The sequence below is a fragment of the Lonchura striata genome, chromosome 4 (genome assembly GCF_050655825.1).
Source record: "Lonchura striata isolate lonStrDom1 chromosome 4, ASM5065582v1, whole genome shotgun sequence".
NCBI classification, from domain to species: Eukaryota; Metazoa; Chordata; class Aves; order Passeriformes; family Estrildidae; genus Lonchura; species Lonchura striata.
The window spans coordinates 50,760,886-50,786,606 of record NC_140706.1 but is presented as its reverse complement, the minus strand read 5'-3'; the positions used below and the strand labels follow the sequence as shown (position 1 = coordinate 50,786,606).

At 38.5% G+C, this 25,721-nt stretch overlaps 1 long non-coding RNA gene across 2 annotated transcripts in view; it reads left to right on the top strand.

Moving 5' to 3' along the window:
• Nucleotides 1-25,721, top strand: part of LOC110481587 (uncharacterized) — a 118,220-nt gene that overhangs the window by 45,174 nt on the left and 47,325 nt on the right. For both annotated transcript variants that reach the window (XR_014954875.1, XR_014954876.1), the window contains 2 exons: nucleotides 13,219-13,315; nucleotides 24,281-24,349. This is a non-coding gene — a long non-coding RNA (uncharacterized LOC110481587). The remainder of the gene's footprint in view (nucleotides 1-13,218; nucleotides 13,316-24,280; nucleotides 24,350-25,721) is intronic.

Sequence of the window (25,721 nt, the reverse complement as noted above, 5' to 3'; positions counted from 1 at the left end):
CCTGTTCCTTGGGGCTGACACTGCCATCTGTCACTCACTGCCTTGCTCAGAATTCACATTGGTACCTGCTCTCACTTTTTTCCTCAGCAGGGCCTCCCTTCAGGCTGCTGCAGCCTAAATCTTAGCAGTGAGCTGTTATTTCTCCTGCACCTAGCCTGTGAGCCTCCATCTTTATAAAACCTCCAGCAGGCCCTTTTCTTCTCCCTACTACAAGAGAGACATTTTTAGTAAGTCAAGGTTCAGTAAGTGCCAAGAAACAGATGAAATAATAAAGCATGCTTCTAATGCCATATGAAGTTGTGGTAAAGGTGTATTGAAGGAAAGGGAGTGAAAGGCAAAAAGGATTACCTATATTGCCCAATCCTCCACATTCAAATTGGCTAAAAAGCACTTAAGCTCTTGAACAGCTGCAATGTTTTTGTGTCACTGGTCCTCTTAATCTGACAATTGGTCAAATTAGCAAAATCCATTAAATATTTATGAAACTGTTTTGTAATATACTGAAAAAACACTTGCCCTTTAGACCTCTTATTGCAGAGAGTATGATTTGGGGCTAAGTATTCCTAAATATTTATATATAAAATAAATATGCTAAATGTTTATTGCTTCCTAAATGGCTGATATACATTTCAAACTTTTGAAAGTAGTTTTTCTTCCAATAAGGAGCTAGAGATTCGCAGTACGGTCCCTAAATGTTTACAGGGAAGGAAAACAGGCAGACACACTGAAAAATCAAAAGCTACTTAAAGAGAAGGTGAAAGAGACAATAAAAGAAATTCCAGGCCTTCCAAAAAAATTAACAAAAATGCAAAATTGCAGTCAGTGTGGCATTGTACCATGCAAGAGAATGGAACTGGTGGTCATTTTCCATGGGGGAAAAAAACTCATTCACCCATTTTCTCAGGGTCACATCAAAGCCAGAATTTGTGGCTCAAAGGGCAGAAAAGAATCCAACCTGCTGGCAGCATTGGTTTGGGAGAAATCCTGCCAAGTTTACAAATTTTTAGGTGAGAACCCCACTTTGGTCCAATGCAAGTGGCTGCAAAGAAAGGCCATTTTCTATGGGAAAAGGAACTCCTTTCCCCAGGGTCTGGGTGTCAGCTCAGATGTAGTTTCTGCGGCCCCTTGTGCAGCCAAGGTTCTAGTATATGGCACCTTTTTATTGAAGGAATTTCTTCCAAATATTCTCATTTAGGCGGTGCACCCCTCTTTTGCCACATGCAAGTGGCTGCAAATAGAGACCCTTTTCCTTAGGAAGAAATGCTCATTCCCCCAGTGTCTTGAGTCATTTCAGAGGTAGCCTTTGGGGCTCTGCGGTCATTCAGAAACCTGTTACTTGGCTACTTTTATTTTGGAGAAATCCATCATAGTTTGCATATTTAGGAGGTGTCACCCACTGTGGCTGTTTTCTTCAGGCCAAGAACTCATTCCCACAGTGTGAAGAAATTTATGATATTCTGGAATTCCAAATTAAAACCTGCACCATTTTTTCCTGTTTAATGTCTTGCCTCCTTTCTTCTTTTTCAATCTGTGCATATTTGGAAACTAGTTCCTGTTTACTGGAGTTTTGCTACTCTCAAGTCATTTTCAAAAGCCTCTCATCACAGCATGCAAGTCTCAACAACAATCTTTAATCTACAGAATCCATAAATAATAACAAAGCATTTTCTAAAATAATTGTGATTCGTAACCCCCCCAAAAGTAATTTGTATGAGATGAACAATGACAATAATTAAATCTTTCGCATCAGATTTTTGTTGCCTTCTCCACCAAGGGGTTTTTCAACCTGGATTGTTTCAGTCCATGCCATTAAAAGTTGTTTTAATTCTATGTGGAGGAGGCAGTCTAGGTGAGATATAGAAGCAGGACCAAGATGCAAAGGTGATAAAACCAAGGATATTTTAAGTCAGGTTTACTGCTAAAGGACATTTCACATTGTAAGCTGCACACTAAATCTCCAGGGCGTTTGTTCCATCTGTGTTGCAGGTTATTTCCTCTCCTTTTCCATCAGCTATGCTGGATACATAAGGCTCACTTTGGAAGACAAAATTATTGGTGTGTTTAATGTCACTGCTTTATTAGGGGAAAACTGGCAGAGAACTCTTGCATTTCAGTATATCAAAGCTAAGTTATTTGCCCCTTTCAGTGCTGAATAGTAGGAAAGTCCAAAGTGACCCTGTCTGGTCTTCAGGATTGTATGGTTTATCACTGGGTCCTTCAGCTCTGTTTAGGCTTTCTAAATCACAATATTCAGGAAGAAATCATGCAGGGTCTCTCAATGTTGTTTCTTACAAACTGACTGCTTGCAAAGCTACAATAAAATTCCAAAGACCAAGAAGTAGGCAAGAACAAAATAATGCAATTTTTAGCAATTTCCCGTGAAAAACTCGGGAGGAGTTGCACTAAAGAGGAGCTCACACAGCCAAGTGCTTGATGCAGTGCTTGATGCGGCAGCGTTTTCTTATTGCAGGGAAAAGTTCAGACCTGTGCTGTTAGGCTGTCTGGCAGAAGCTGTTTAAGGGCAAGGGGGTTCTCTATTGGAGCAGCGTGGGCTTGGGGTGCTGGTGAATTCCTGAGATACAGAGATAAATCAGAAATACTGTTGGGAGGCCAGTGAGTGTTCCAGGCAGTTGCTTTCAGTACAGGCAGGACATGACTGACTGCAGGCTTGTCTTTCCAACTTCACAGTACACTGTGAAACACTTTATGCATACCCCAGCTGTACCTGTTCCTAAAAGTCCCAGGCAGGAAGGAGGATTGCAGTGCTTTGTGACTGCCATAGCTGCTTCTGTTGCTACCCAGCTGCTGTAGGGAGGAGAAAAAGCTCGTGGGTGTTGCCCTGCCCTGCAGGCAGAGGCTCTGAGGAGGATGAGTTCAGCCAGGTGCCAGTGCACAGGTCAGGCCTCAAAATTTCTGCACGTACATCCTATCAGAAGCAGACCCTTCTTGTGCACTGCAGATGGTTCAGCTGCCAGTAGAGACTCCCAAGGCCACTGGGAAGACTGGAGGAAAAGATGCTGTCTTCTGCAAAGGTGTGCTGGAGTGTAGGCTGCAAGCCAGATTTAAAAACATGAACTGTAGTGGTTTAGAGCATGGTGTTCAGCAAAATGAAAATGAGATGTTCAGGAGAGAGATGTGATACCATGCATTGCATCTCTGATGGAAGAAAATGATGGTCCAGGGGACACCCCAATATTCATCTTTATGGCAATTTTTTTTTTTTTCCAGACTGCATTTTTGAATAGCAGGGCTAAATAATTGTATTCTCTAAATTCTGTCAGAAAAATGCTCACTCAATAGGAAATTGTGTTGATTGGGAGTTTAAGTTATGGTTATTATACTTGTGCTTAGGGACTGTATTCTGAAATAAGCAGTCTAAATTAAATACAGAAAGGAAGGACACAAAGAGAGAAAGGAGTATAATGAAGGCTGGGAATAGAAGTTAAAAGGAAGATGAACAGATAAAGCAGGCACTAGAAGGCAGCAAGTGTCACAGAACTTTGGAGAGGCATGCAGCAAGGCAGAAGCAGAAAAGAGAGATGTGGAAAGAATAAAGAACAGGGAAGGTATGGGAAAACAAATATAGTCCATATAGCATGAGAAAAAGTAATCTAAGTCTAACATAAAATAAGGCCTAGAAGAAAGTCAGATATGTATCAAAGTCATAACAAAGATTCATAAGAGATGCAATATTGAAAAGAGATGTAGAAAGCAAGAGAATAAGCAAATTGTAGAAATACTATACATATTTGAAAGATTTTTTTATCTCTTCTTCCTTATTAAGCCTCATCATTAACAGGAATACTGTTTGATCTTATTTATAGCATCAATATACTGCTGCTGTAAAATCTTCTCCAATATTGCATTAGCAGCTGCAAGTAAATTTGAAAGCTTCAGCAGAGTAGTGCAAAATAAAGCCACAATCAGTCATTCCTTTCCCTCATTTCCAATGATGCTGATCCTTTGGACTTCAAGCAGATCAGTTCTTTTCTGCTGAGGGGCTTTTTAGACTCTCCAGCACCTTCCTTGGAAAAATGTGCAGAACAGGCTTTCAGAGTAACAAGAAGCCTATTGTGGTAATGATTGATTAGGAGTAGAAGAGGAAAGCAGGCTGCTAGGGAACCCACATTTGTTAACCAGTGCTAGAAATAATGGGGTTAATACTATAAATTAAAAAACAATCATGAAAGAGGGCTATGGCTAATAACAGAAAGAGGAAAGGATAGAATGGGGGAGGGTAGGTGGGAACACTTCAATGGCAATAAGGTATGGATTCAGAGAATAGATACCACATGTAAATTAACTTTTTGGAGTAAGATAAAAATTGCCATACACTAATGTCAGTTTTGACAGTAATGGTGATTAGTGTGAGTTAATAATTGACAACAAGTAACTACAGCCAGAGCAGAAACTCTGTATGAAAATCCTGTGACACTATTACTTAACTCAATTAGCTCAAAAGACAGAGGTGAATCTGAATAAGCAATATTATGAACTGTGACTCACATAAGCATTTCACTCTGGGAAGGTAATTCAGAATCTACTAACTAGAAGCTAATAGCCAGCAGGAATACATGCACAATTTATGACTTTCATTTAAACGGGACTGCTTAACACAAAATAGCTACCTTAAAAATGAGAGTGCTTAAGTCTGTTTTAACACCTTTCTCAGCACTAAAAAAATTTGTGTTAAATCAAAACCACCTTTACAACCTGTAAAACTCTCATGTTTTGCTATTAATGTTGGCAAAAATAGATGCAGCTTCATCAACTTGAATACATCCTTATGTCAGAAAGGTGCCATTAGCTGTACTTCAAACATCAGCTAAACTTTGGTTTGAAAGAAGGGCTAAAAATATTTCTTACTACACCTAGCTTCATCTAAGATTTGACATTGGTTACCTGTCAACTTTCCTACCACATTGATCCTACTGACTCTCACATCTATTACCTCAAGCAGAATCAGGTCACTTGAATGTAAAGGTGAAAATATTAACGTGGCAGCGAGAGCTTTCTCTGAAAAGCTCTTCAAAACCTTTTCCAGAACAAAAAAAAAAATCCCTCAGTATTTATAATTGCCACCTCATGGTCACCAGCTATACAAAGCACATTTCTTGAAGCAGGATAAATTTTTCTCATCACTATATCAACTCTCAAGTATATCCAATCTGAGAAAGGCATTATTTCTGAGGTCATCAAGAAATATGAGACCTCTTTATCTTCTCTTCAAATTCACACCTCCACCTTACCAGGACTTGAGGGAACTAGGATAGGAGCAGGCAGACTTGTTGATTTGTGAGGTTTTCTGCTTTCATCTCTCTTCTCATGGGTTATTTCCTAAGCTTTCACACTGTATTTTGTGCCTGCTATGTGTGAGAAGATATTTTTGGGTTTAATGATGGTATAAACTCAGCCTTGAGCTTTCATAGACAGCTGTATGGAGCTATACACAGTGCTGAGAGAGAATGAAATGGTCTTCAGAATATCTGCCAGATGTGGCATGGCCCAGGGCACACCATCCCATTGATCCCATTAATTGACAGTACAGCCTGCTGTTAAAAATCTAACCCCTGCTTTGAATATGTACCTGAAATGCTGACAACATAATCTCCTTGTTTTCAAGCATGAAAGATCTATATTGTTAAAAACAAATAAACAAAAAAAAATCCCAAAAATTTGATGTCACAGGTGTGCTTCTTCTCATCTAGTAACTTCTCCACAAAGTCTCTCTCTTATAACAATTGCAGCTGATGTGGCCTTAGCTCATTTTGAAGTACTTGCTCAGAAATTATTTTCATGTATTTTCTTTCTGCCACACTGATAGTTTACCAACAAAAGCAAAACAAGCAAACAAAAAAACCAAAAACCAACCAACCAACAAAACATCAGGTTAAAATTGCCCGGAAGTTTTTAGTGCAATATAACACAACATGTAGATCAAATCTAGGCTGAGAAAAATTTTCAGAGCTGAGCATGATGTCATGATTCAGGCCTAAACTACTGATAATTTTCATTGCTAAGGCAATCACAGCAATGGATTTTGAGACGTGTGTCTTAATGGGTATCCTTAGGTTTCTTTATTCAGTTTGTATCTGGAACATTTGGACATCTGAGAAGAGACTTGGTTTGCACTTTGAAGTCCCTTGGGTTTCTGAATTTGCTTCTCAGCATTATCCCAGCAATCCTGACTAGACTCTGACTCACAGCATCAAGGTGTGTGTGTGTGCAAACAAGTCAGAGCTCAGACACCAGGCATTGCCTTAGTCCCTGTGGAGCTCATTCTAGCAGGAAGGGCCTTGGTGTGCCAGCTCCCTTGATTGACTTCAGACAGGAATTTTGGATTGCCAAATCAGGGAGATGGAGATCCTACTCCAATATACCTGCTGCACAAGGATTTTAAATACCCATGTGTCACTTTCCAGGGTAATGTTAAAATGCTCTAAATAAGGGTCAGTAAGATTGCTGGGAAAACTATGCTGTTGTGCAGAGGGTGCAGAAAGGAGGCAGAGTCTCTGCAGGGAAAGAGTTCTGATCACAGCCTGGGTTTGCTAACCTGGAAGGAAGGGAAGAGAACTGGAATATATGCTGCTGTGATCTACTGCTCTAGTGGCTCAAAAAGCTCGTGTATTTTTTAGTGTTGACTACCCTTGTTTTGCAGGTGATGAATTACAGACCCTTTAGCAGCTATGACACTCTCTAATTGTGTTTCCTCAAATTAGCTCAGAGCTCTGAAAAACTGGCATGAAGTGAGACAGCCCAGTGGGAGTATGGGATTTTCTTGCCCTTGCACAGTGTATAAATAAAGGCTTTTTTTCTACAACCCTCATGAAGATAGCCAGCTCCTTGCTTGAAGCTGGTCAAAATAGACCCAGTGACTTCAGTGAGACTGTGCATGTTCACGTCAGCTGAGAATCTGGCCTGAAGTATTATTAAATTAGGTATTTCAATTCTATAAATAGCCCTGCCCTGCTGAGATGATGTGCCTGATTCATGGGGCCTTGTTTTGCTGCATAGGGCAGTTGATGGGCAAGATAAACAGCAGTCAAATCATTAAAACACAATTAGACAGAAGGAAGACAGAAATTCAGCTGTGATCCTCCCTCTCCGTTTTGTGGCCCAGCATACGCTGGCAATTCCTGAGGACAGCTGGAGACACACGAGGATGTTACCTCCTGGCTGCCCTGCCATACCTTCTCCAAGGAGAGCAGCAGCTGAAAAGCAGATTGCCTTCCTGAAAATGGGACATCCTGTCAGCAGGGAAAAGCAAACCAAACAAAAGGTCTGTGTGAAAATTGTGCAGTCATCCTCCAGCACAAGTTATATGCAGACTGGTTCTTAATTAATTATTTTAGATGGCTGGTCCAAATAAAAGCAAGCAATATGTGAAGCAGCAGGATATGTGTGGATATTTATGGACTTCTGCTCATTCCTAAACCAAGGCTTTTCTTGTAGGTAATGATTGTTTCTACTGTTTCTATTTGAAAAGAAGTTAGAACACGCCCAGAACCAAGTGATATTTCCCAGAACTATGTAATGGCAACATTTATTTCCTAGACAGTGAGCTGTCTTGGCCAAGCCTATTTTTGTGTAGATGGAATTAAACTTGTTTTCTTTAGAATATGGTACTAACTTTACCTAACTTTAATGCCTCCACACCTTTTATCTCCAGTCAGTGTTAAGAGGTCTTCCTGTGCCTTTACAAATCTGCTTTCCCTTTTTACTAACTTGGGCAAGCAAGTATCGGCAGCTGCCTTTGTCACCTCAGTGCTGTTTTCCAAATCACCTATGAGTAGTTATCTAGCATAACTTGCTTTTCTTCAGAAAAAAATTGTGCTAAAAAAATATGTTCCATTGGCTGAGACCCTTTTGCTCTGCTGTCAGTAGAGTTTTCATGTTGACTTTAATGGGACTAGGGCTGGGCATACTGGGATTAGGTTTTTATTACACTTCTTTATTTGATTTTTAGAAAGATAGAAAATAATAAATTTTACTTCTTCTCTTCTTTTTTTTTTTTTTTCTCATGTCTATTAAGCCTTAAACAAGAATGAATCAGTTTTAAGAGAATGTAACATAGGGCCTTCGTCATGGTTAATATTTTCTTGTGCTGTTCTGCCTTGCAACACATTATTATGGATAGTCTGCAAAATTTTGTCATCTTGCCTTTAAGATAGCTGAGGTTTCGATTCTTGGAATTAGATGGAGGCAAGCACTGGTAAAAGTACTGGAGAATTATTTAGCAGAAATATAAAGTAATTTATACTATGTAAACTGAACGTACCGAGGTCTGAAAATTCCTCTTTGTAGTAATGCTTAGCACTTATGCAGTGTCTTACATCTTCAACAAAGAATGCAAACATCCATTAATTAATCTTCACACCTTATAGGTAACCTGGAGCTGCCATTCTTATTTTACATGTGAGATGCTAATTTAATATCCCATCTCTTATCATCTACAGGCTCTTTGCATTTCTCTGAGGGAGCAGCTAAAGATTCTGGACTTTTTTTTTTATTCACACTACCTGCTTTCCAAATTGTCAAAGCCTCTATCGCTTCTTCTCACCTCATCAGAAACTGTAAATATAGTCTTAACATGTTTAGCCATTTTTGGAAACCTGCTATTTCTTTTTATAAAATAGGAAGTATAAAATTGCACATATAACTTAAATAAAGTGTAAGAGCTTCAGCTAGAAGATATGCAACAGTCTGTGAAAAATGTTACTTTTAATTTTTAATTTAGAAAATGCGTAATGACCCACTTTTAACTGCAGCTACATGTAGTTGATCACTTGATCCTTCCTTTATGCCTTTTTTGGCAATACACAGAATTTCCCAAATATTCCTTTCCTTTGTAATATTAAAAATTTTAATTAAAATTAATTTCAAAGTTTTTCAAGATAAAGTTTCCCAATCTTACCACTAGTTAATCTAATATTAACTGGTTTTATATAACTGGTTAATTGGTTTTATATAACTTCTCTGTTTATGATTTAAAGTGCCCAAAGTCTACAAGTAGCTCTTCAATAAGCCAGGAGCCCTCTTAATATCAGTCAACACTGCATATTGTTTTAAGCTTGAAATTTCAGTGTTTCTTTAGACATTTCTAGGTTCATGTTTTAGGTGCAATAAATGGCATATATTAGTGTGATGAAGAGGAAGGCAGAGAAAGAATAATTAATAATTACAGCCCATGGATCTAAATCTGAGGAGAGTCTAAATCTGAGTCATCTCTAATGTGAGCTCCTTCTCTTCCAAATGGACCAAAGCAGTGTTTTAAACTGTGCCCCAGACAACATGTAAGAGTAACCTAACTCACATCTTGTGCACAAGGGCTCAGGTCCTCAGAAGTGATTTCTCTGTTAGGGAGGCTGCTCAGAGAGTGCACAGCCTTAGTCTTCAGGATCAATTAGTGGACTCTGTTGATGAAGGCTGCTTTCATTAACATACAGTTTCAGACACCTCATGTGTGAAGGACAGGGATAGTTATCCAATACCTCATTGTCCCATCTGTCCTGCATCCTACCCAAGAACCAGCTACCAAGAAGCTGCAGCACGTTGTTGTCAAAGTCATCATTTTCCTGTTGCCCAAAATATATCATGTTTTAGGATCTGATACATAATTTTTTTTCTATACTCATAGATTCCTGGTGATTCCTCTGTTTCATTTCTTGGCATCCATCTGACCGTGGTGATTACAGATAGCTGTTTATTCCTTATGGTGCTGCTATTGGTGCTATAGGTGACCTGACAGGCTGTTCTCCATCCCTGTCATCCCAACAGATGCTGAGTTTGTCTCCCATTCAGTGGCTACCATTTGCCTCATGGAGTTTGCCATTTGCCTTGCAATCTCCAAATGAGCCAGTGAGGTCTTCTTTGGTGCCCAGCCACTTCTGATAAAACAAGCATGTTTTTTGGTGGGTGGTGATAGCAGGTAAAATTGCTGTCTTTCTTCTGTGAGCACTTCGTTGACCCAAATGACAGCCTCTCCGTACACCCTTCTGGGTTGTGGTTGTTGAATGATGCAGGAGCTGTCAGGAGGAATGCTGGGCAGAAATGAGACAGACATTTCTAACAGTTTGAAAATTGAAAATTTCATATTTGTTTCATAATTCAGTTTGTGCTGCCATGGTCGCACAAAACCTCTTGATTTATTTAATGTTACCTTCATCTTAAACTGGTCCTTGCCAAAGGCAGCATAGAAATGCATATGGTTCAAATTCTGCATGGTTGGTTATCTTTGTACTGTAAATACTTATAAACATTTCAAAGGAATGTTTGAATTTAAGAAGGGTTGGCTGCAACACTTTTCCATAAAGCTTTTATATTGTTGACTGTTGTAGTGCTGATTGCTGTGAGAATACAATGTCACTCAAGATTATGCAATTTTTTAGAAACTGTCAAAGTTCCAGAGAAAGCAAGTCACTGCTCAGTGTTGCTGGACTGCTGCAGGTTGAGGAGTCTTTAAAGTCCAGGTCGAATGTGTAGCTTCAGTAAAGGAAAGTGGCTTTAGTTGTGGTTGGAGAGACCCAATACCAGCTTGCTAGCAGGAGGCTGGGCTGTGATCTGAGACCTGCTAATGCAGTTCCACTGAGAAGATACTTGAGAGGTAAATTAAGTGATACTCGGATATGTAAATGAAATTGAGATTAGTTGTAAACGAGACTTTACCTATCATGGGAGGTCAGAGGCTGAATATGTGGCCTGCATGATGGGCTCAGGTATTTGGATACCTTCTTTCTAAGAAACAATCCTGGTGCATGCACTCTGTGCATAGCGTGCAATTATTTGTGCCTAAATATATGAAATTTGATTATCCTTGAGAACCTGGTTCATGCCTAGCACAAAGCCAGACTGACAGGGTACGTGGAAAGGGAACACATTGCAATGGGAAGGGAAAGTTAGTGGAGCTGTTAAGCCATCAGGCTCCTAGGTTCTTAGTCTTCCTGAGAGCTTTCTAGGATTTGTGAGTTTCAAAGAAGGAGTTAATTTAAGGTCTTTATAAAGTTTCCTAAAAGTCCAGTATGTCCTTTCATAGTACATCTATTCTATATTTAGGGCTAGTGATATACTTCTTCCCACTCTTCTTTGCAGATGTATGAAATACTGAGGTGAACAGCATATTTTGTAAAAGGCTGTCTACCCTACATCTTTAATATTCCTTGACTGGATTCTTGGCTGAACCTGTATGGAGTAATTTTTGAAATTACTGCTCAAAAACATATACAACCTGATAGAAAATGTGTGGAGAAAAGGAAAAAAACCTCCATTTTGATTCTTTTTTCTGTCCACAGACCCCTGTTAAAAATATTAAATTAATGCAGGACAGACTTTTGACTGTATGACAAGAAGTCAGCTATGAATTCATGTCACTAAAGTTTTTGTGATGAATTGTACTATTGGAAAAACAAATATTTAAAATCAGAAAACCATGCATGCATTATTTAAATGTGAAAACTACTTATTTTGATGTGAAAGTTACTACCACCTGGAACTTTAACACCATTTAAAAAAAATATGATATATAAATAAAATTGCTAAATATCTTTAAAATCTGATCATATACTTAGAAAATTAATATGGATTTAGAATTTTCTGCTAATAATATAGGGTTGTTAATGCATAATATAGAGTTTTAGTTGTCTTACTTGCATGAAAAGCAAGCAAGTCTTGCTTTTTCCCACCTAGTCTTCTGAAATCAATTTCACATTTCTGAAACAAACTGATGTGCTTTTTATTCCTGGAGGGTAAACAGACACTAAAAATTCAGCAATGAGTTTTCTAGCCAGGCAGGACCGTATTATTGAGAGCAAGAGTTTAAAACCTTTGACCTATAGCTTTCAACCTGCAACTTAACAGCTCTCTTTTGGTGCAAGACCAGGGTATTTGATTCCCTCCCAGTGACCCTAGGAGTAGAAAGGTTGGCCCTGCTTCCTTTGTGTGATTTCAGATCCATGTCAGACTTCAAATCAAGCTTCACAGCCAGAACAGCCAAAAAGGCTTTTCATCAGAGCACTGGGGGGAAAAAGAGTGCTCCAATCAGATCAAAACTCTAAAAGGCCTCCCTGTGTGGTCTAGGCACAGTAGCCAAGCAATCCTGGCCAGATCTCCAGCTCACAGTCCATTATTCTCAGCAAATGATTTCCTGCTGACAAGATGCCCCTTTGCTGTATGTTGTAAACAATTGCTAGTTAATAAAGAGATTAATTACTGCCTCTTTATTTTTAGGCACCCATGGGCATAAAAGACCAACTGTATACTTGCAGAAGATACTCTCATTAGTGTCCCCTTAGTATTATTGATCATTCTGACATCAGTCTTCTGTAACCTTTGATCCCACATGCCTGAGGTATATCAGGTTGATAAACCTAAATCAAAAGCATCACCAACACACCGTCTTGTTTTTCCAGATAAGGTTTTTAAAAACTTGTAAGTGAAAAGTTCTTCATCCTCCCTAGCTTTCTGCAATACTGTGTCCCAAGAGTCTTGCTTGACTTCCACAAATGCAACAGATTCACATATTAATACATAACCTGAGCACTGTTAATATGACTAAATATTGGAAATTAAAAATTTCTCATGCAGTACTGGAATCATCATCTTTTATTTCCATGGAAACTTTTTGATGAATAGTAATCAAGATTGCCTGGCTGACAGAGACAGCAGGGAGTCTGTTACTGCAATACATCAGCAGTCTTACTCATGAAACTTCCTTGCATTATTTAAGTATTTACAGTAGAATTACTATGCAAAACTGTAATCTGAGGCTGATGAGTATAGCAAGTTTGGGTGGCTGTAGACCACAATTTTTTTTCCAAGGTTAACTGTGCTAATCTTATAATGCATCTGGTTACTTTTTAATTATTCAACATATATTTTGTTTAAAAAAGAAGAAATATTAAAATCAAGTAGGCCAGTGGCCAGTCCCTCGTTTGTTGTTGTTTTTTTTTTTTTTTGTGTGTGTGTTTTTGTTTTTGTTTTTTTTTTCAAAAAGATTGAATGATCTGCAAGGAAAAAGAAATTGTGGCCTAATAAAAATGGCAGGTCCATTACATGAACCACACATGTTCCCTGGTTTATGTATTCTGTGAAAACTCAACAGCTGGCATTGGCACTGTGGCTACAGAGGGACTCTAAGCTTCATTTCTCTGCAAAATTTTAAATTCAGAACTCGGGCTTGTGGCCTATAATTTACACTAGACTTTTCTATTATGTTTATTGTAGGGATGTGATCCTCCCCCTCTACTCAGTCCTGATGAGGCACATCTGTGTCTGGCTCTGGGCTCCCCAGAACAGGAGAGACATGGAGCTCCTCGAGCAGGTACAGTGGAGGGTGACAAAGATGATGAAGGGGCTGGAGCATTTTTCTTATGAGTACAGGCTGAGGGATCTCTTCAGCCTGAAGAGGTGACCCAGAGGGGACCTTACTGATGCCTATGTAAAATGTAATGTAAAAATGTAAATGCATATTTCTGATGATGCCTAAGTTTTATGATCTTGTAAGCAGTAATCAAAAAGATCAAAGAACAAACTACCTATTGGACAGTCCTTTCTTTTGACTGATAAAATTTTAGCATATAGAAAAGGTTCTCCTGACACTTTGCAAGGACTGGATTTAGGATTACTCTGCCCTGGACATGTGCTGGTGCACCTGGAGAGTGGCAACATCCCATCCTCAGGCTGTGTGAATCTCTCAGCAGGAGCAAAGCTCTGCTGTAGGGACTGCTCCTTTCCTCATCAGCATCTGACTTAATGAACAGCAGGCAGGGTTTTATGGAATACTCCATTTGTAAGGAGAAAACATTTTGAACATGCATCTAAATCACATGCTGGGTCATTTGTACTCTGGTTTCATCAAAACTTTGAATCTCTGGATGAACCCATTGTGTTTTTGATCTGCTCCTCTGCCTCCCCAGTGCGATGTCTCTGCTTCCTCAGAAGCAGATCCGTAGCTGTTCACAACTACACAAAATGTGACAACATGAACCAGATGGAGAATTCCCCAGCAGTGAACCCTGCCTCAAACACCTCCTTCCTCCTGCATGGCTTTAGGGGACTCATGATGCCCCAGGGTAGCTTTGCAAGTATACAGAAGGGTTCTAGTTATGGAGCTAATTAACAATTATAAATATGTGTGTATTTCCTTTTTACAGCCACTGCCATTTGGATGATTGCCTGTTTGTGTATTGTATCTTGGCAATAAGGAGGAAAAAATATTAAGGAAGGGAAAGGAGAATGAGGGTCCTTTGTACTAAATATTGGTTATTTAGGGTCCTTTGTACTAAATATTGCACTGCTAGTAAAGTAACATCACTAAGTGCTGAGTTCTCTAGCAGTCCCTCAATATCCACTGCAGTAGAGACTGCACTGTTTGTAAGTTCTTAATTAATTTCTTAGTGTTTTTTAACTTGTAAATTCTTATTACTGATTTTGAAATCAAAGTATACGTATAGCCAGAATACTGGATATTGTGCTATTATTTAATCCTTTTTCTACATAGAGTTTATCTGCTTGAAACATGTTATTATATTTTTCTAGATGCAAAATCAATATCAGTATGGTAAATCAATATAGGTATGCCAAATGCCTTTGTCTTGGGTATAATATAGCTGGCTGAAGGACTACAGTACCTTTTCAAAGCAGTTTTTGAGATTTTAAAATTAGTTTTCCTTTTTTTTCTTATTTTTTAAACTAAAATTACTTTTCAAGTTTTAGAGAAAAAAATTACTTTAAAGGTCAGATTGTATGCTTTCCTAATAGTTATGAAAAAACAAAAACAAAATAGAAAATAAGTCAGCCCACAGTTGATCTACTTTTGCAATATGTAACCAATAGTAAGCAACTCCCCTCAGGTCATAGGCTGCATTTCATCCAATATATTATACAACTCAAAGGTCTGTAAGGACCCAAATAGATTTAACCTATAAACCTATTCTACAATCTGGCATATTATTTGTCCAATTTATTTTCTCATGAAATAATCAAGGGATACTCTTATGATTTTCAGTGTTGATACATGGTTGAGTAAAACTGTGCACTGTTTTCAAAAGATACAAGTTTAAAAAAGATAAAAAAGAAAAAAAAAAGAAAAAAAAAAGAAACAACCTTGCTGAGAGGCATATTGCGCTATCATTTGATTAGGAAGATATTTTAACCTTTTCCTTTTACCCTTTTCACTTTCATTTGATGATTTTTTTTCTTTGAATAATTTTATTTTCAAATATGGCAAGTGGTCCTCTTGATGACCAAAGTATTCTAACTTTTAAAAATCTGTTTACAGACCTTCAAATAGATTTTGAGCAAGAGAGAAACTTTTAGCTGTTTCCTATCACCTCTCACCTGACCCATTCTGTCCCTCAGCAACTGTAATTTTCTGAATGAGTTTTTAAGTGATTTGTTTGCAGTGGCTGCACAGTGACAGCAACACTGAACAGAAGAAAAGAGCCTCCATTGAGCTTCTCCTTGCCTTCTCGCCTCTGCAAAGCAGAGACAGTTCACAAGTAAAATCCATCAGCATGTTTTATGGGAGGAAGTGAAGGACACAAGCCTTGTATGTTTAATATTAGAGAAGAAAAGAGGCTCTTTGATTACCACCTCAATCTTCAGGCTTTCTATGTGAGCAATTAAGTGCTGTACAATTTTTAATCCCCTGAGCATTTGTCAGTCTGATGCTGTACAAAGCAGAGAGGAAATCTGGATTTCTTTTTAAAAATTATATTCTTAATGGTTAACTGGAAGAGCAAAGTATAAAGAAACATGTCTAAACATCTGTTAGAAGCACAGAATCATAGACCAAATTGAGTTGGAAGAAATATTAAAGACTGTCTGGTTTCAACCCCCCTGCCACAGGCAGAGACACCTTTTACTAGACCAGGTTACTCAAAGCTCATCCAAGCCCAACCTGGCCTTGAGCACTTCCAGGGATGGGAAATCCACAATGACTCTGGAAAACCTCTTCCAGTGTCTCACTGCACTTACAGTAAATAATTTCTTCCAAATAGCTAATTTAAATCTACTCTCTTTTAGTTTGAAGCCATCACTTGTTGTAGGGTGTTTTGTCTGTTCTGTATGAAAAAGTATGGGCAGTGCAGTGTCTACAGGAAGGTTTAAGGGCATTTTTTAAAAATACCTTGTGGGGCCTATATGTATGTAATGTTATTATATATTGATTTTAGATAAAGATCACAATTTTACAACCTGCCATAAGCAGGAGAAAAGCTTGATGTGCTTGAAATAATTGTGTTGCTAAGGATATATTGTATGGTTCTAATTCAGCTGAGTGATGATCAAGGAAATAAAAACCTGTTATTATCCATCAGATAAGAGTCCCTTGCTAGCCAGAGGCAGAAATCATAACCCACAAAGGTTGCCATGTGACAATTTAGTTTCTGGAATCTAAATAGGCACAAACCAAATTAATAAGTTGTTGGTATTCACTGTCTATGAAGAGCCACCCTGAATCCAAATTCTTTGAACATTTTCCTATGTCCAGCAATAAGATCTGTTGTACTGATTCCTAAACCAGTTAAACCTGCTCCCAAGTCTGATACATTAAGACTGTGTATGTTTTGTAGTCCCTTACTGTGACTGTTGGCTGTGAATGCCAAACTTCCTGTTTATTAGGTGGGTCTAAGGAACTTTTAAATAGGAAGCACTATTTCTTTTAACCTTTTCTCAAGTACAGGTTTTCCCCTTCTCTTGAACTTTACTTTGTGTTGACCAAGACTAAGAAAACACAGAGTTTCTGCTTGCAAGCCTATACCTCACCAGCTCTAAAGCTGCACCAAGCACCCAGAGTGTCTCTGGGACAAGTTGTGTTTTGAATGTATAATTTCTGTGACTTTCCTGAATCCAGAGTGTATGTGGCTTTGAAAAGCAACTACTTCTGGTTGGTTTAGTAATTCTCTCTCAAATTGCAAACAGATTGTGGAGTTATATTCTCCAGATCATCCCAAATACTGTTTTGTTTCTCCTTGCCCCTGTGGCTGAGCAGACAATGATAACTTGTAGAAGAGTTACAGAAGAATCCCATTTCAGACTATGGGATTTTTCTGTTCTGAATGAACTTGCCAAAGATGGATAGGCCCCTTTTACCTGAGTGTGCCTATGGCACTAATGCTTCGACATAGCAGACTTCCATCAAGGATGAGTTCAGTCCTGCTGAACGCTTTCCTTCCCTCTGTGACTGTGCCTGTGTGAGAGAATATTTATTTATAATTATGCTTGTATCTATCATAAAAACACTTGTTTAAATGAGAGGAAGGGCAGTGAGTGACAGTAGGTGCTCAGCCCATGGGGTGGGTGAGCAGACAAAGGCGAGCAGCCAAGCAGCCCCGCTGAGCCAACGCGTGCTGCCAGGCAGTGCTGCCTGCGGCTGCTCGCTGGGGGCCACTGATCCATTGGATGAACAAGGCTCGAATCAAGACCAAAGACAAGCCATGTCCTTTCCCTTTCCACTCCTTTGCTGTCCATTAACTCCCACACGCTTTCCTCTAACAAAAATGCAGACACACAAACACAACCATCTGTCCTCGCTGGGTTTTGTTTTCAAGATGACTGATGAGGGAGAAAAAAAACCTCTTCTGAGATGCTCATTGATAACATATCAGATAAGACACAAAAATAAGCTTACTGTATGTATTTCTGTATTTACTTTTTCTGTAATAGGTTGTCTTTCCTGTCATAAAACACACTAAGAAATAGGCAGGTATCTCTTTAGCTGCAATGCTAACTGCAAGTGACTTTTAGCACAATAATATTATGGAACTTGAAGCAAAAAATGCTGCTTTCGAAGGAAGATAATGCTGATGGATTATGGCATAAAAGAGTTATGTAACACTTTGAACACAGGTCTAAGTGAGCTTAGGCCCATGTATTGGCCTCTATTTGCTCAGTGATAAAGAACATGTACTGCTCATACTTAATGTACTTTTCAGCCATGTATCTGGAAGTGTTAAAAAAAGGGAATCAGTGTCTAAATGATCTAATGATATCTTTGTTTAGGTTTGGAACTGCATGGCACTGCTATTGAGGAATAATAACTTTAGTGCTATGCACAAGAAAAAATGCCTAAATCCAATGCAATTCCCTGTTACCTTAAATTTTCAGGGGTGTTTGAACCTGGAAGTGCCTTTTAAAATCAATTTTAAATATTAATGGATTTTTTCTGATCACTTTTATTAGAACTATGACAAATACATCACTAACATTAAACAAAGGAGTGAGGATAAAGAATTTGATTTTGCTATAATCATGCCCATTGGAGACAACTGTGCTACAGGGGTGGTAAAAACACAATAAATTGTTTTTCTGAAAATTTTACTCATAGGAAAGAAATTTGGCATCAAAGGCAGGGTAAGGTTGCACTGCCTGCTTACATTCTAATGTTGTGAAGGAGAGCAATGAAAATTAGTACAGATGAGCTGTTAAGTTTAACAATTATTCAGAATATGCTATGCTGGTTTTTGTTGCTTGGACTTCACATGACACAAATCTCGTGAAGGTCAGGTTTCAGGGTCAGAGGCAATAACTTTTCTCCAGAGAGTTTTGTCACATTCAGACTGCTCTTTACACAGACCTGAGGTAAGAATCCCAGGCTGAAATTGTGAGCATGTGAAAGGGCTTTGCTCTGTAGTGCTCAACCTTTCCTGGAGAAAAAGGGGGGAGAAACCTTAAGTTAACAGCAGAAATGCAAGTGCTGTGTAACATATGGTTCTGTAGGAACCAGTCCCTTAGTAACAATCCACATTTCAAAACTGATATTTGCTTCTGGCAAGAAGTTCAAAAACTGCACTCTGGTGTCTCTAGGTTACTGTAACACTGGCTTTGGCCACGATGTTCAAGGGTGTTAAAGGACTTTTTAAGCTGTTTCAGGAGCCCAAAAAAGAAAAAAAAAATTAGTTAATAACCTTCAAACTAAGCCAAATCCTTACATTCCAAGATTTCCTTCAGCTTGGAAGAGTATGATAGGAAAGTTGATATCTTGAAGTTTCTCAGTGATTTCCTGACTAGAGAGATGCATCTTTGCCTTCCATGTTGAAGTGCTTTGAAGTAGTTGAATGACAACAACAGGAAATTACTGTTTTGGCAAACATCTACAATTTTTAGAAAATTTGAATCAGTGACTGAATTAATAGCAGGATATATTTTAAAAGAAATGGAAATTATATTTCACTTGCTTAATTAGGCTGCTTATCTTCCTTGAAACATTTCACAGCGATGTATAATATGCAACGCCCAGGAGAAAGGAAACTTGAGCCAGGGACTAATAATTGTATCCACTTTAATCAAAGGTTACTTATACTGTAATATGCCACATTAAGGAGACACTTGTTCAGTGTGCCCAATCCTGGCACAGACTACTTCTAATTTACTGGCACAACCTTGGAAACACTACAAACGATCTGTCTTCTCATATTCCCTGCATCACTAAGAACAGAAAGGTAATTAGGTAATTGTACCTTGCTCTAGCAGCAGTGCTGGGGAGTCACTTCAAGCTGTTTTCTGAAGTTGCACTGAAGTAGCAGGATATATTTTCATTTTTAAAATACTTAAGCATTATTTGGATAACAAATTGACTTAACGCAATGGCCGTTAATGAGGTCCAGCGCACATAAGTCATACTTGCATGGAAAAAAAGAACTTGAAACCTAACTATGAGAGCTGAAAAGGGATTGATTTCTTTGTACAGTGTCCTTTTGGCCTCTTATTTTTTTCTTCCTGGAGAACACTTGTTGACTGGGGCAGCTGTGATGGAGGAGCCTGTGTGCAATAGCCTGGGAAGGAAGAACCTCCTCTGCCCTGAGGTTCAGCCTGTGGTTTGTTGATGAGCCTGGACAAATCACCTTGCCTAATGCAGCCCCACAACTTCACCCTACAAATTAGAGGCAATGATGCTTTTCTACTCTGACTAGGAAAAAACAAATCCATATTTCATTACCAAGGAGAACTTAAGGGTTTGCTTCATGCAGTTAGGAGGCACATCTGCATGAAGTGGAGGGTATTCTCCTGTCAGCATCGATCCTTGGCTGCTTCTCTACCTTTTTTCCCCCAGAACTGGGTAGACTATTCTACAATGGTTTAGACTGAGAAAAATAAATTTTGCAGCAACTTTATGGTTCAGTTAATGGTGCATCCTTGTACCTGTCTCAGAGAAGAGAGGCAGTCTTTTATGTCACTCATGTCTTTTTTAATATACCTACAAATTATGCTATAGGTTTTACATTTTTGCTTCATCCTTGTACTTAAGAAGTGAGTTTGAAATGCTTTTCTCCTTTGAGAAAAATGTAAGCTCATTTCACTAGATGGCCATGTATATTACTGACAGGTGACAAAAGTGCAATTTACCTGCCAAATAGCCTCCTATGTATCTCTAGTGAAGAATTTTTACTGTTCTCTGGCTTGTATCCTTTTGTCCACTGCACTGGGACAAGGATAACCATAGATTTAGTGTGTAAAGACTTGGTTTTCCACCTCTGGGAAAATGGCTCTCATCTAACTTGACCCTCTTAAGTGCAGTCACTGAAACAGATGGAGATGAGGCTTGGGTCAGCATAAATCTGACCAGTTATGAGGATGGCTTGTCGCAATTTGGACTCACTAAACAGAGAAGGTGAAATATGCTTGAGTAATGGGAATCACATTGAGCACATCCTTCTGAGGAAAACCAGTTCATGCACAGGGAAGAAAAAGGAATAAAAAAGGTTTTCAGAAAACTACTAATTGGGCTGACATGTTTTCAGAGGAACATGGAGTGGTGGGCAAGTAACATGGCCTCCCATTTTGCACTGCAGCATCTGAAGTCAAAGGGGATTGTACTGAGCCTATGTAATCTCTGTATGATGCTTCTGATCATCACAGGGTAGAGTTCTGATTATTTTAACTTAAAGGTACTTAAAAAGAGGAAAAGTAATTCAGAAGACAGATGTAGGGAACAAAAAGGAGATCTTTGATGTACTTGGGGCGCTGGAGACAGCTGTTGTGTTTCACCTTGAAAATTTGTAGGGAGTGTTCAAAGCTTGAACACTAATGGCTTTGATAACGGTTCTGCTTGGATATGTAGAATTATTGCTATTTACTCCACAACTCATCTACAAGTTCCTGATGATCTTTAGTCAAAAGTAAAGTTGTCCAATCTGAGTAGTTCAGGTTTTTTTTTCCTAGGATTTTTGTATAGGCCCAGGAGAAACACTTCTGCAAGATTTTAAAACTGCAAGCTCATGTCCTATGATCCTTAAGAAGTGCAGCTGAGCTTATAAAGAGAGGGGGCATAATTTTTTTTAATTTAAATACCTTCAAATTCTTACTCCCTGCCTCAGGCATCATTTTAGCTTTTGTTTGGGGGCAGGGATGAGGTCTCTTAGTTTGTTTGGTTTTTTTTGGGTTTTTTTGCTACAGATAGTTTTTATTTTCCACCCCATCACTCTGAGTTACTGCAAGTTTCAGTTCTGCAGCCTTTAATTGGTGGTGTTAGCAATTCTCTTCTTCTTTTTTTTTTTTTTTTTTGATCTGACATCTGCACTTTTCTCTTAATCTTTAAATTGTGTTTTGAATGCTGGCATAATTAGATCAGCAGCTACCAGGTGAGGAAAGTTGAAGCACCATTTAATCAAGCTGAAAAATCCCTGGTTTGGGGGAGTTATGTGGTGTGCTGTTTTTTCCTTTTCCTTTTTTTTCCTCAGGTATTTTTCAGAAACACCCTAAGGATATTATTTTTTTAAATTATCCTCATTATTTATGTACAGACATATTTCTTGTCTGTTGTTTTATGTAACAGCATATATAGGCCCACTTTGGGAAATTCATAAGCATTATCCCAAAGAGCACTAATTGGATCATTAAAATTAATAATCTACAATTTGAAGTCTTTTAAGATAGGTTTGGTTTCCCCCTGACCCCACTTATATGGGCAAGCAAGCAAAATTTTCTGAAAGTCATTCTTAGTTAAGAGTAAACAAACAAACAAACACACTGTGGGCAATCTGGTTCAATTAATGTGAGAGCTGTCGGGAGGGTATCTTTTAAGACAATGAACTGACAATGTTATTCAAAGGCTGAAGCAAAAGTTTCTACTCCAAATAGAGAATTATATTTATGCTGATTATAACGTGCTCTTCAATGACAGGCTTCTTTTATGAGAGATAAATTTATTTTGGTTTTTGGGTTCCTTTCCTTGAAGAAACTGGCTTAGAACTTTAAATTACAATGGCTGAAACATTAGGGAAAAATAGAAAGCTCACAACAAACACACAACAGCTGTTTCTGCTGTATATTTAATATGTACAGCTCTATTAGATTGGTTTATTAATCCATCTGCAGGTATCCTGCAACAGGGGCCAGATGGCTCAGGAGATGAATAACAGCATAAAAAGGTTTGCAAGTAGCAATCTATTGTAGGTCAGAAATAGCCAAATGATGTTGCCTTCAGGTGTCTGTTCAGGAAGCAGCAGGGATGACTCCAGGGGGATGGTCTCACTCCTGCACCTCATCCCGTACCACCAGAACTGCTCCAAGAATTCTCCCAAATGAAAAGAAAAACAAAATACTAGCAATGGTAACAGGCAGTCAGGCAAGTGCTGCCTACACATTGGTGATGATGCTCCCTGGTAGGATGCTTCAGGATGTTTTGTTTTGGGATAAAGCCCAGTGGGTGACTTCATAGGTGACTGTGGATCCGTGTTCACAGCTGTCTCCTGGGCTCTGAAACATGCACACAGCTGGCTTCCAAGAAGTGGCATTGAGGTCTCTGTGCTGGAAAACTACCAAGGGATTGCATATTTTGTACACACAGTAATATAATAGACTCCATTTTTAAACTTACATGATCGAGTCTGGTCTGGAATTGCAAATCAAAGTGCATTCTTTTAGCAGGGTTTTCTGAAAACCTTGGCAACAAACTATTGGGGAAAAAATGAGTGTCAGGTTTTGTACCTGTTTTTCTGCATTTAACTTATCAAAATTTAGAAGTGGTTTGTTGTTCTGAATTTATGATTATGGAAACTAGTATTATTAGGTAACAGCAGGCAAAAAAAATGAAAGACATGCTACCAGGTATTAATAAAGCTGGTATAAAACTAGCTATACAGACACAATAGTAACATAATCCTGCTTTCTCTATTTGATGGGACCATAAAGAATCATGGTAAGATTCCTCATATGACTAAACCTGCAAACTAATTTTCATAGTCATAGCATGCTGCAGGTGTATTTCTCCAGACACCCCACCTATGTGTGGATATTACCATGGCACTCAGAGTAGTATGACATAGTCATAATTCAACATATGAATTGTATCAGATCCCTTGTGTCAGTTCTGGTTTCAGACATCAAAAGTAAAATGAATTGGTCTTGCCTCTTGGGCCCCAGGAAGACAATGCTTTGCCTTTAATCGTTGGAACTGCTTTTGGAATCAAGGAGTGATACTACCTGAATCGTAGGCTTGCACTTAGAGGCTTGTTCTGATGTTAGCAAGGCCAGGTGTACCACATAGCTCAGAGGACAAATGATGCATGTGTGAGTAAAGAGGATTAACTACAGCATGAAAACAGACTTTGCACCCAGATGGAGGGGGATGCTGCCTAACACTGCTCAATTTTAAGTCTGGGGGTTTGCTTAGAAGAGCAGTTGAGGGTGGTCTAGGGAGGTATCTGTGACACCAAGGGAAATGTTCTCTCATAGCTCTGTCTCTTGTAATATATTAAGGATATTTGTACCTTGCAGGTCACTTTGTAATAAGTCACTCTGATGACTATTTAGAACTAATGCCTTGTGAAGGCTGACCTAGAACATAGGCTAAACAGAATTAAATAATAAAGTAGGTGTTTATTAGAAGGCCTCAATGGATACACCTTGGGCAGCACAAGAGCACAGCCAGGGCTGCACCCAAGATGAACCCAAAATGGTCACAAAATGGACAACCAGTCAGGACGTCTCTCTCTTTTATAAGTTCTGGTCCATTGGCATATTTGAGGTAATTGTCCAATTACAGATTTAGCCTGTGAAGTCCCATCCTTCTTGTTTTTCTCTCTTCTGTTTTTCTCCACCATTGTTTATGCTCTTGGGCTTGAAATTTGGATCATTTGTCCCTGGTCACCAGCTAGAGAAGGAATTGTTTTGTCTGCCTACTCTGTGAAGAGAACTTACTATCCTCTAAATGAAGCTCAGAACTACACACTAAAGCAGCACAGAATCTGAAAAATATAAAAGCTGAAATGTAAGGCATCAAAACAACCATGTCCTGTTGCTGTACTTCAAGTTCAAATAATCGCTTGGTTTCCTTGCGTTTCAGGTCATCGGTTGAAATTTAAATTCTTCATCCCTAAATGCTAACAGATATGACTGCCGAAAGAAACACTGAGTATGTTAAAATTAATTGTAATTTTGGGATTCATGTAATGCTGGTTCTTTGTGTGTTTTTTTTTTAATTTACTATTTGTTTGTTTATTTTGTTGGGCTCTTTGTCAAGCTTTGTTGTTACTAATATGGTAGATTATACCAAAGATAGAAAACCCTGAGATTTCAAATAGAAGCGGGGAAGGGCTGGATTCAGAGCCACAGCTACATGTCTGTAATTGTTGAGAATTATTCTGTTGAAGCCCATCAACCTTGTGTTTGTGTCTGTGTCTGTGTGTATCCGTGCGTTTCTCCACTCATGTACATTAGTGAAGTCAGTGAAGTTAAAATGCAGAGCTAAAGGCCAGATATTTGAGTGGTTTAAATAGATTCAACTTCATAGATTCCCTGGACCCATAGCAGTTTGTATTTGATTTAACTCAGTATACTAAGTCCAAATATCTATAAAAATAAAACCTGTAGAAACAATGAAATATTAAGACCCATGTTGTATAATTAATTTTAAATCTAAATTCAATGAAATAAGATAATTTGACATGAAAATACAACTTCAATACTGTCAATGAAAAGGATGGCTATTAGTATTATTGTTAACATGAGATATTTTTATATAATATTGTTAACAGTAAGAACTATTCAGTGAAACATAAGCTGAAGGACTTGGGGATGTAAAAGCAGTTAGTTCAAGTCCAAAATTATATCCTATATGAATTCAGGTGGAAGAATCAGATTTGAAGTGCTAAATCTGAACCAAACAAGAATTTATTTCTACTGTCTAGTGACTTCTAAGTTGATCTTCTCTAGCAGATAAGTAATTACCATATCTAAAAACAACTTCCTCTATTTTATTTACTTAGCATGCTTTCAGGCTGTCTAGCTTAGATAAAATAAGAGAAAGCAGAGCAAGAAGGTTCTTGGCTAAAAATTCAGTATATTTGCCTTTACAAGGCAAGAATCTAATGAAATGCTTTACCAGTATCTTCATAAATGCAATTTCATAAATCAATAATTAATTCATCTTAAAATTACTGTGTCTATCCTTCATTCATCCTGAGTGTCCTACCTACAGTGAGCTCTGAAGCTGCTGGTTTAGTGTTCCTTGGATGGCTGCAGATGGCCACTACTTTCTCATCTTTTAGCTCCTTTAGTTTCTATCCATTGAGTGTTGTTTTTTTTTATGGAGAGTCTATCACATTCTTTAACTTCCCTCCTCTGTTCTCTCTTGGCACTACTGATCTTCATCACACATCTCTTTCAATCTGTCCCAGGATTCACTCCTGCTTTTTGCTCTGTTACCTCCTCACTGCTCATTCCTCCAGTCATGTGTTACTCAGTCACTTTTCATGCATGGGAGTGAAAAAGGCTTTTCACAGTGG